Source organism: Artemia franciscana, chromosome 5 (assembly GCF_032884065.1).
Source record: "Artemia franciscana chromosome 5, ASM3288406v1, whole genome shotgun sequence".
NCBI lineage: Eukaryota > Metazoa > Arthropoda > Branchiopoda > Anostraca > Artemiidae > Artemia > Artemia franciscana.
The window spans coordinates 10871850-10879044 of NC_088867.1; the positions used below are offsets into that span (position 1 = coordinate 10871850).

The window sequence follows — 7195 nt, forward strand, 5'->3', positions numbered from 1 at the left end:
GTGACAGGAGGGATTGAACCTTGGTACCGGTTGTTCCCAGGTGAGACTCCAACCATTCCATTTTAACAAGGTCAGTAATACCTTGTTAACACCATATAATAACACCATATATTATAACACCATGTTTTTGTGCAGTTATTTGGGTAAAATAACTAGGTCAAGGTTAACTTTGGATTATTGGAACATAAACATAGGATAAGATGTAACAAAAGCGTAACGGTTTTCAATTGGCTATTACTTACACATAATTTTGTTGAGTGGTTTGTGTCTTTAAGTTTGGGCACATCAGATTTATTTTTAGTGGCTATTGCCTTGAAGGTTCACCAAACAGTTCGTGGTAACGAACTGTAATAAGGGCCGACCCGGCTCAATAGTAACCAAAACTCTAAGAAAATGAGGTTTCAAAAAGAATTCACATCAAAAGAATTACATTTTAATGCTGATTTTAAATATTTAAGTTTCATTAGCTTAGTCTTACACATCAAAAGTTACGATCCTGTATTAAGTCATAGTACAGACAAAACTATTAATTTTAAGTCATACTTGTTATAGCTTAATAATAACTTTATAATATAATATTTATTAATATATTATATTTTATATAATATAATATTATATATAATATATTATATATTATAATATTCATATATATATATATATTATATAATATTTTATAATATATTATATTATATTTATAATATAATAAGTTTATCATATTAATTATTACTGTATTAAGTCATAGAATCTTTAAAAAAATCACACCATTAGATTCAGCGGGTTATCGGGTATTTTTTCCCCAGGGGTTATGGTATCGACCCAGTAGTCCTAGAATCTTGAGAGGGGCTTATTCTAACGGAAATGAAAAGTTCTAGTGCCCTATTTAAGTGACCAAAAAAATTGGAGGGCACCTAGGCCCCCTCCCACGCTAATTTTTTTCCCAACGTCAACGGATCAAAATTCTGAGATAGCCATTTTATTCAACGCAGTCGAAAATCCTTATAACTATGTCTTTGGGGATGACTTACTCCCCCACAGTCCCCGTGGGAGGGGCTACAAGTTACAAACTTTGACCAGTGCTTATATATAGTAATGGTGATTAAGAAGTGTAGAGACGTTTTCAGGGGGATTTTCTGGTTGGGGGGGGGGAAAGAGGGGGATATGTTGGGGGAACTTTCCATGGAGGAATTTTTCATCGGGGAAGAAAATTTCCATGAAGGGAGCGCAGGAATTTCTAGCATTAGTTAAAAAAAAAAGCAGCATTAATTCAAAACGAACGGAAATTATTACGCATATGAGGGTCTCACCTCCTCCTAATACCTCGCTCTTTACGCTAAAGTATTTTTAGTAATTTCAACTATTTTTTCTACGGCTTTTGTGATTCAGGAGGCCATTCTTAAGAAATTGGGACAACATTTAAGCTTTAGTGTAAAGAGCGAGGTACTGACGAGGGGGTATATCCCCCTCCCATATACGTAATAATAAAATGAGGATACAGAAGTTTGTTACGTAAGCTATTTTGTAAGTTACGTATATCTTTTACTAATATAAACATTCGTAAAAAAATAAAAGTACTAGTTGCCTTTTTAAGTAGCCAAAAAATCAGAGGGCAACTAGGCCTCTCTCCCGCTCCTTTCATTCTCAAAATCATTCGATCAAAACTATGAGAAATCCATTTAGCCAAAAACATAAATATGCAAATTTTGTTTTAATTATTCATCTGCGGAGAGCCAAAATCACAACATTCATTGATTCAAAAACGTTCAGAAATTAAATTTAAAAAAAAACAAGCTTTTTTAACTGAAACTAAGGGGTGACATTAAAACTTAAAACAAACAGAAATTACTTTGTATATGAAAGGGGCTGCCTTCTCATCAACGACTCACTCTTTACGCTAAAGTTTTTACTGTTTTAAAAAGTAGAGTTAAGAGAAAGAGTCAAACTTTAGCGTAAAGAGCAGGGTGTTGATGAGGAGGCAGCCCCTTTCATATACGAAGTAAAGTGGCTGGTGAGCTTTTTGCTTAAGCAGCACTATTGCGCTGCATTTGACTAATGCTGTGACGCAATATTAAAAGGATAAAATGTTTTGATTTTTTATGCTTATGCTTCGAGTACGAAGGGGCTGTATTCGTTGTACTTTTTTCAAGTAGTAAAATTATTAGTTTAAACTTTTTTAAAGACAATCGGTATGAAAAGAAATTGCAATTAATAACTGGCTATTAATTACTGCATTCCAAAATGCTTTTTAGAACCATACTTGTAAAACTTTAGAGAAAAGAGAAACGGGAAGCAAAAGGTAAGGATGACATTAGTTCCCCTAATATATATGATTTTTTTTTTATTTTAACGTTACTCTTTACCTTCGGGTAAAAAAGCCAATTTCTTATGTCCAGTTTTGAGGATTCTGTAAATTTAAGACCCTTATTAAGTGGTACAATAAGAAACTTCGAAAAATTCCTTGATACTTAAGTATAGCCAGACAGAGTTGTAAATACCTACCCCGGTTGGGACTACAGGCTGGCTTGCTTCATGCTAGGAAGGTCTGCCGTAGAGCAAATATTCACAATGCGTCAGCTGGTAGAGATGACTCGAGAATTTCAACAAAAGGCACATGATGCCTTTGTGGATTTCAAGGCTGCTTTCGATTCTGTCGACCGGCAATCACTCTGGCTCATACTGAAACAATGGGACTACCAGTAAAGTACTGCAGCCTTTTCGAGCGGTGCCACGAAGGAACTGAGAGCTGTGTGCAAATCAATGGCAGACGCAGCCCTTCTTTTGAAATCAATACTGGAGTCCATCAGGGTTGTGCTGCTGCTCCTGAGATTTTTAATTGTGTCATCGACTACATTATGATTCAGACCATAAACCGCCTCCAGTTTGGGTTGCAGTATGGCGTTAGAGTACTTTCAGACGCTGACTATGCCCATGACCCTAACCTTGTCTTCAATTCACCGTCGAAGCTCATACAAGCCCTATAGATCCTTGCTGATGAAGCTTTAAAGATAGGGCTGTCGATTAATTGGCAGAAGATAAAAGTGATGTTTGTTGGACCCCGTAGCTCACCGCATTCCCCGCCAATACTAATGGCCGGTGACCAGCTAGCTGAGATTGTTGAGGAGTTTACATACCTTGACTCTACCCTCTCAAATGACGGATCAATCCACAAAGATCTAGCGCATCGAACCGCCAAAGCCTCAACAGTGGTGGGAAGAGAAAGTGCCCTGTGGAGGAAACCTTCCTATCAGCCGTAGGACCAAGATGCGCACATACAATGCTTCGGTGAGATCCGTGCTTCTTTGCGGAGCCGAAACCTGGCCAGCCACTCAGTTTGTGCTTAGCATTCTAAATATAGCCCAAAAAATCTTCGCCGCATTGAAGGACTACGCTGGCACGATTCTGCTGGCAACGAGAAACACTTGGTGTTAACTGCTCAAACGTCCTTCGCAATCCAACTCGCCCAGCAAACACTACATTGGTATGGACATCTCCTTCGCATACCTCCCGACACTCCCTCACGAACCATTTTTGACTTTGATCCCGTGCTGCATGGCCGGAAACGCCAAAGAGATGATCTAACGCACCGAACCGCCAAAGCCTCAGCAGTGGTGGAAAGACTAAGTGCCCTATGGATGATACCTTCTATCAGCCGTAGGACCAAGATGCGTATATACAATGCTTCGGTGGGATCTGTGCTTCTTTACGGAGCTGAAACTTGGCCAGCCACTCAGTCTGTGCTTAGCACCGTAAATATAGCCCAAAAAAGGATCTTCGCCGCATTGAAGGACTACGCTGACACGATTTTGTTGTGCAACGAGAAACTCTTGGCGTTAACTGCTCAAACGCCCTTCGCAATCCAGCTCGCCCAGCGAACTCTACGTTGGTACGGACATCTCCTTCGCATGCCCCCCTACACTCTCTCACGAATGATTTTTGACTTTGATCCCGTTCTGCATGGCGAGAGACGCCCAAGAGGTTATCCCCCAACTAGATGGAAGGACACGGCAGGTGCCTTCTTAGCCATGACAAATACTCAGGAGGATGTCCACATCCTTGCAAGATATCGGTGTAAATAAAGACGCCATGTAGCATCACTCTCGACGTCGGAAGCATTTCGGCAGGAACATTAAGTAAGTCAAGTTGGGACTACCATTCTGCTATTCTAAGCCCCAGAGTAATTTTGATTTTTTAAGCTAAGAAATATCGAAATATTTACTTGGATGTAATAACTAGAAACTAGCGTCATAAGCTATTAGCAAAATAAGGGATATTAAAAACAAATTATAACATCATAAGCTTCTTAGCAACACTTTAACATGCTTCTTTGTATATCCATATTTATGTCCTAATTTAACCTCCTAATCGTATAAGGCACAGTCTGATGAAACTTTGAATTTTGTAGAGAAACCAACTTTTATGCGATAAAATTTCTTAGCTTGTTTCGTGCATTAGAGGAACTTTCTACTAGTTATGCTAACTAGCAAACTAGCCATGCTTTTACTAACTAGCTATATTAATTAAAACAAAACTAATTTTTGCTAGGTGTGTAGCCTGTAGTATGGGTGTATATCATATACACCAATTAATAATTAACTAATTTTTTCGAACTTTAAGGTTAATAAAAATACCTTAAATGAATGTACAATTAAAATATTCAAAAGTCATTAACAGGTGGGTGTGGCAGGTGTATATTCTAAAGTACTTATCATCCAATTCTACCATCCGCTTATCATGGCAGTCTAATGTTTGTAATGTTACAAGCTCGTTTTTAGAATAATTTGGTGCATTGAACTACCAAGAAAATTTTCTACCCCTTGGATCCACCGTAGCTCTATTCCTACTTAAAAAGTGCGATTTTCTCAGGCATTTCTCTTCATTATTTTAAAACTATTGAATTTTTAAGGTATTGGAGCATCCCCGTCCATAGTGTCACTGTTCAATTGTGATAATGGGTAAGTAAAACTGACTTTTTAGATTTAACAACACTTTTCGCCCGTAATATTCACACATCAAAAATCCGTTGATTTTCAAAGAAAACTGTCTCGTCAAAGGAAGGGTGAATTTTTTCAGCTTATTATTTGTTGATTTTCACCCAGATATATTTTTATTCTGTATCTGTCTTTTTTAGCTGTATTTCTTTGTTTCTTTGGCTTTCGCTTATTATTTGTGGATTTTCACCCAAGTATTCTTTTATTTGGTTCCTTTGTTTTTTAACTGTGTTTTTAGGTTCCCTGTGCTTTAGCTTATTATTTGTTTACTTTTACGCAAAAAATACATTTATTTAGCTTCTGTCTTTTTAGCCGTGTTTTTTTGTTTCATGTGTTTTTAGCTAATTATTTGTGGATTTTTACTCAAATATATTTTATTTGGTTTCTATCTTTTTTAGCCATGTTTTTTTGTTTCATGTGTTTTCAGCATATTATTTGTTATATTCCACCCAAGTATATTTATTTGGTTACTGTGTTTTTTATCCGCGTCTTTTGATGCCATTTATTTTTAGCTTATTAATTGTTGATGTTCGCGCAAGTATATTTCTAATTGTATATTTTTAATTTTTAATAAAGATAGTCTCTGTGAGAGGTAAAGCCGGCTGTGTAAGTTCGCAATTAACCAATTTGAATAATCACATTTAATTTTTACTATCTTTGGTACTTTCAAATGCGCCAAAAAAACTGAAAATCTCAATTTTTGTGGGAGACCGAGTTAAATATCACCAACGTATATCCTGCATCGCAACGTCAAAACAGTAGACAAATACTATCTGTAAGTGATGGACAAATTACAAGACTTAAAAAGGCACTTAAACTTCTGCAATGGGGTTTTGTGATTGTTTTGTAGTTAGGGAGAGAGGGAGATGTCTCAAAGGGGGCATTTTAATGCCAAAACATCTCAGCTCTCGTTAACCCTTCACATAAATACTGAACTAGCTCTAGGGAAGGGACGAGAGGAGGAAGGAGGTAGAAATTGTTTTATATTCCAGAGGTAGTTCTGGTCTTTTTTTATACTTCGAAAATGATTGGGTACGGCGAGTTTTTCTGCAGGGGTGTTTTTTGAGGGGGAGGATAATCACTGGTTCTTGCTGTCTAAATTCTGTAATGGTTTTTTATCGGTTTTTATTTGGTTATTTTCATTTTGTGATATTTTCCTCGGTCGTAGCTGGTTATCGTTTGGTTTGGAGAAAGTAAAATATCTGCTTTGGTGAAGAGCCGAGACATAAGCTGTTTTCGCTTGGTGTTTGGAAACTTTCGGTTTGAATTTTCAAACAGTTCGTGGTAACAAACTGTAGTAAGGAGCGACCCGGCTCAATAATAACCGAAACTCTAAAAAACGGAATTTTGATACCAATAATTATATCAAAATAATCACATTTTAATGCTGATTTTAAATGTATAAGTTTCATCAAGTTTCATCTTATCCATCAAAAGTTAAGAGCCTGAGAAAATTTGCCTTATTTTAGAAAATAGGGAAAACACCCCCTAAAAGTCATAGAATCTTAACAGAGATCACACCATCAAATTCAGCGTATCAGACAACCCTACCATAAAGGTTTCAAGCTCCTATCTACAAAAATGTGGAATTTTGTTTTTTTTTTTGCCAGAAGGCAGCTCAGAGATGCGTGTTTATTTGTTTGTTTCTTTTGTTTTTTGTTTGGTTTTTTTTTCCAGGGGTAATCGTATCGACGCAGTGGTCCTAGAATGTCGTGAGAAAATTCATTCAAACAGAAATTAAAAGTTCTAGTGCCCTTTTTAAGTGACCAAAACAATTGGAGGGCACCTAGCCTTCCCGTGCACATTTTCCCCCCAATGTCATCGGATCAAAATTTTGAGAGAGTCATTCTGTTCAGCCATGTCAAAAAACTAATAACTATGTCTTTAAGGACGACTTAATCAACCAGAGTCTCTGGGGGAGGGGCTGCAAGTTACAAACTTTGACCATTGTTTACTTATAGTAATGGATATTTTGAAGTGTACAGACGTTTTCAGGGGGACTTTTTCGCGTTGGGGCAGGGGTGGATCGGGTGAAGGGGTTACGCAGGAGGATCTTTCCATGCAGGAATTTTTTAAGACGGAAGAGAATATCCGTGAAGGGGGCGCAGAACTTTCCAGCATTATTTAAAAAAAAACAATGAGAAAATAAATATTTTTTCAACTGGAAGTGGTGAGTGGCAATAAAACTTAAAACAAACATAAAATATTAC

The 7195-nt window shown here is 37.1% G+C and overlaps 1 long non-coding RNA gene across 1 annotated transcript in view; it reads left to right on the forward strand.

The window, feature by feature from the left end:
- The window catches only part of LOC136026763 (uncharacterized), a 111545-nt gene extending 105963 nt beyond the window's left edge, over positions 1-5582 (forward strand). The window contains exon 2 of the long non-coding RNA XR_010617416.1: positions 4901-5582. This is a non-coding gene — a long non-coding RNA (uncharacterized LOC136026763). The remainder of the gene's footprint in view (positions 1-4900) is intronic.
- Positions 5583-7195: the final 1613 nt, after the last annotated feature.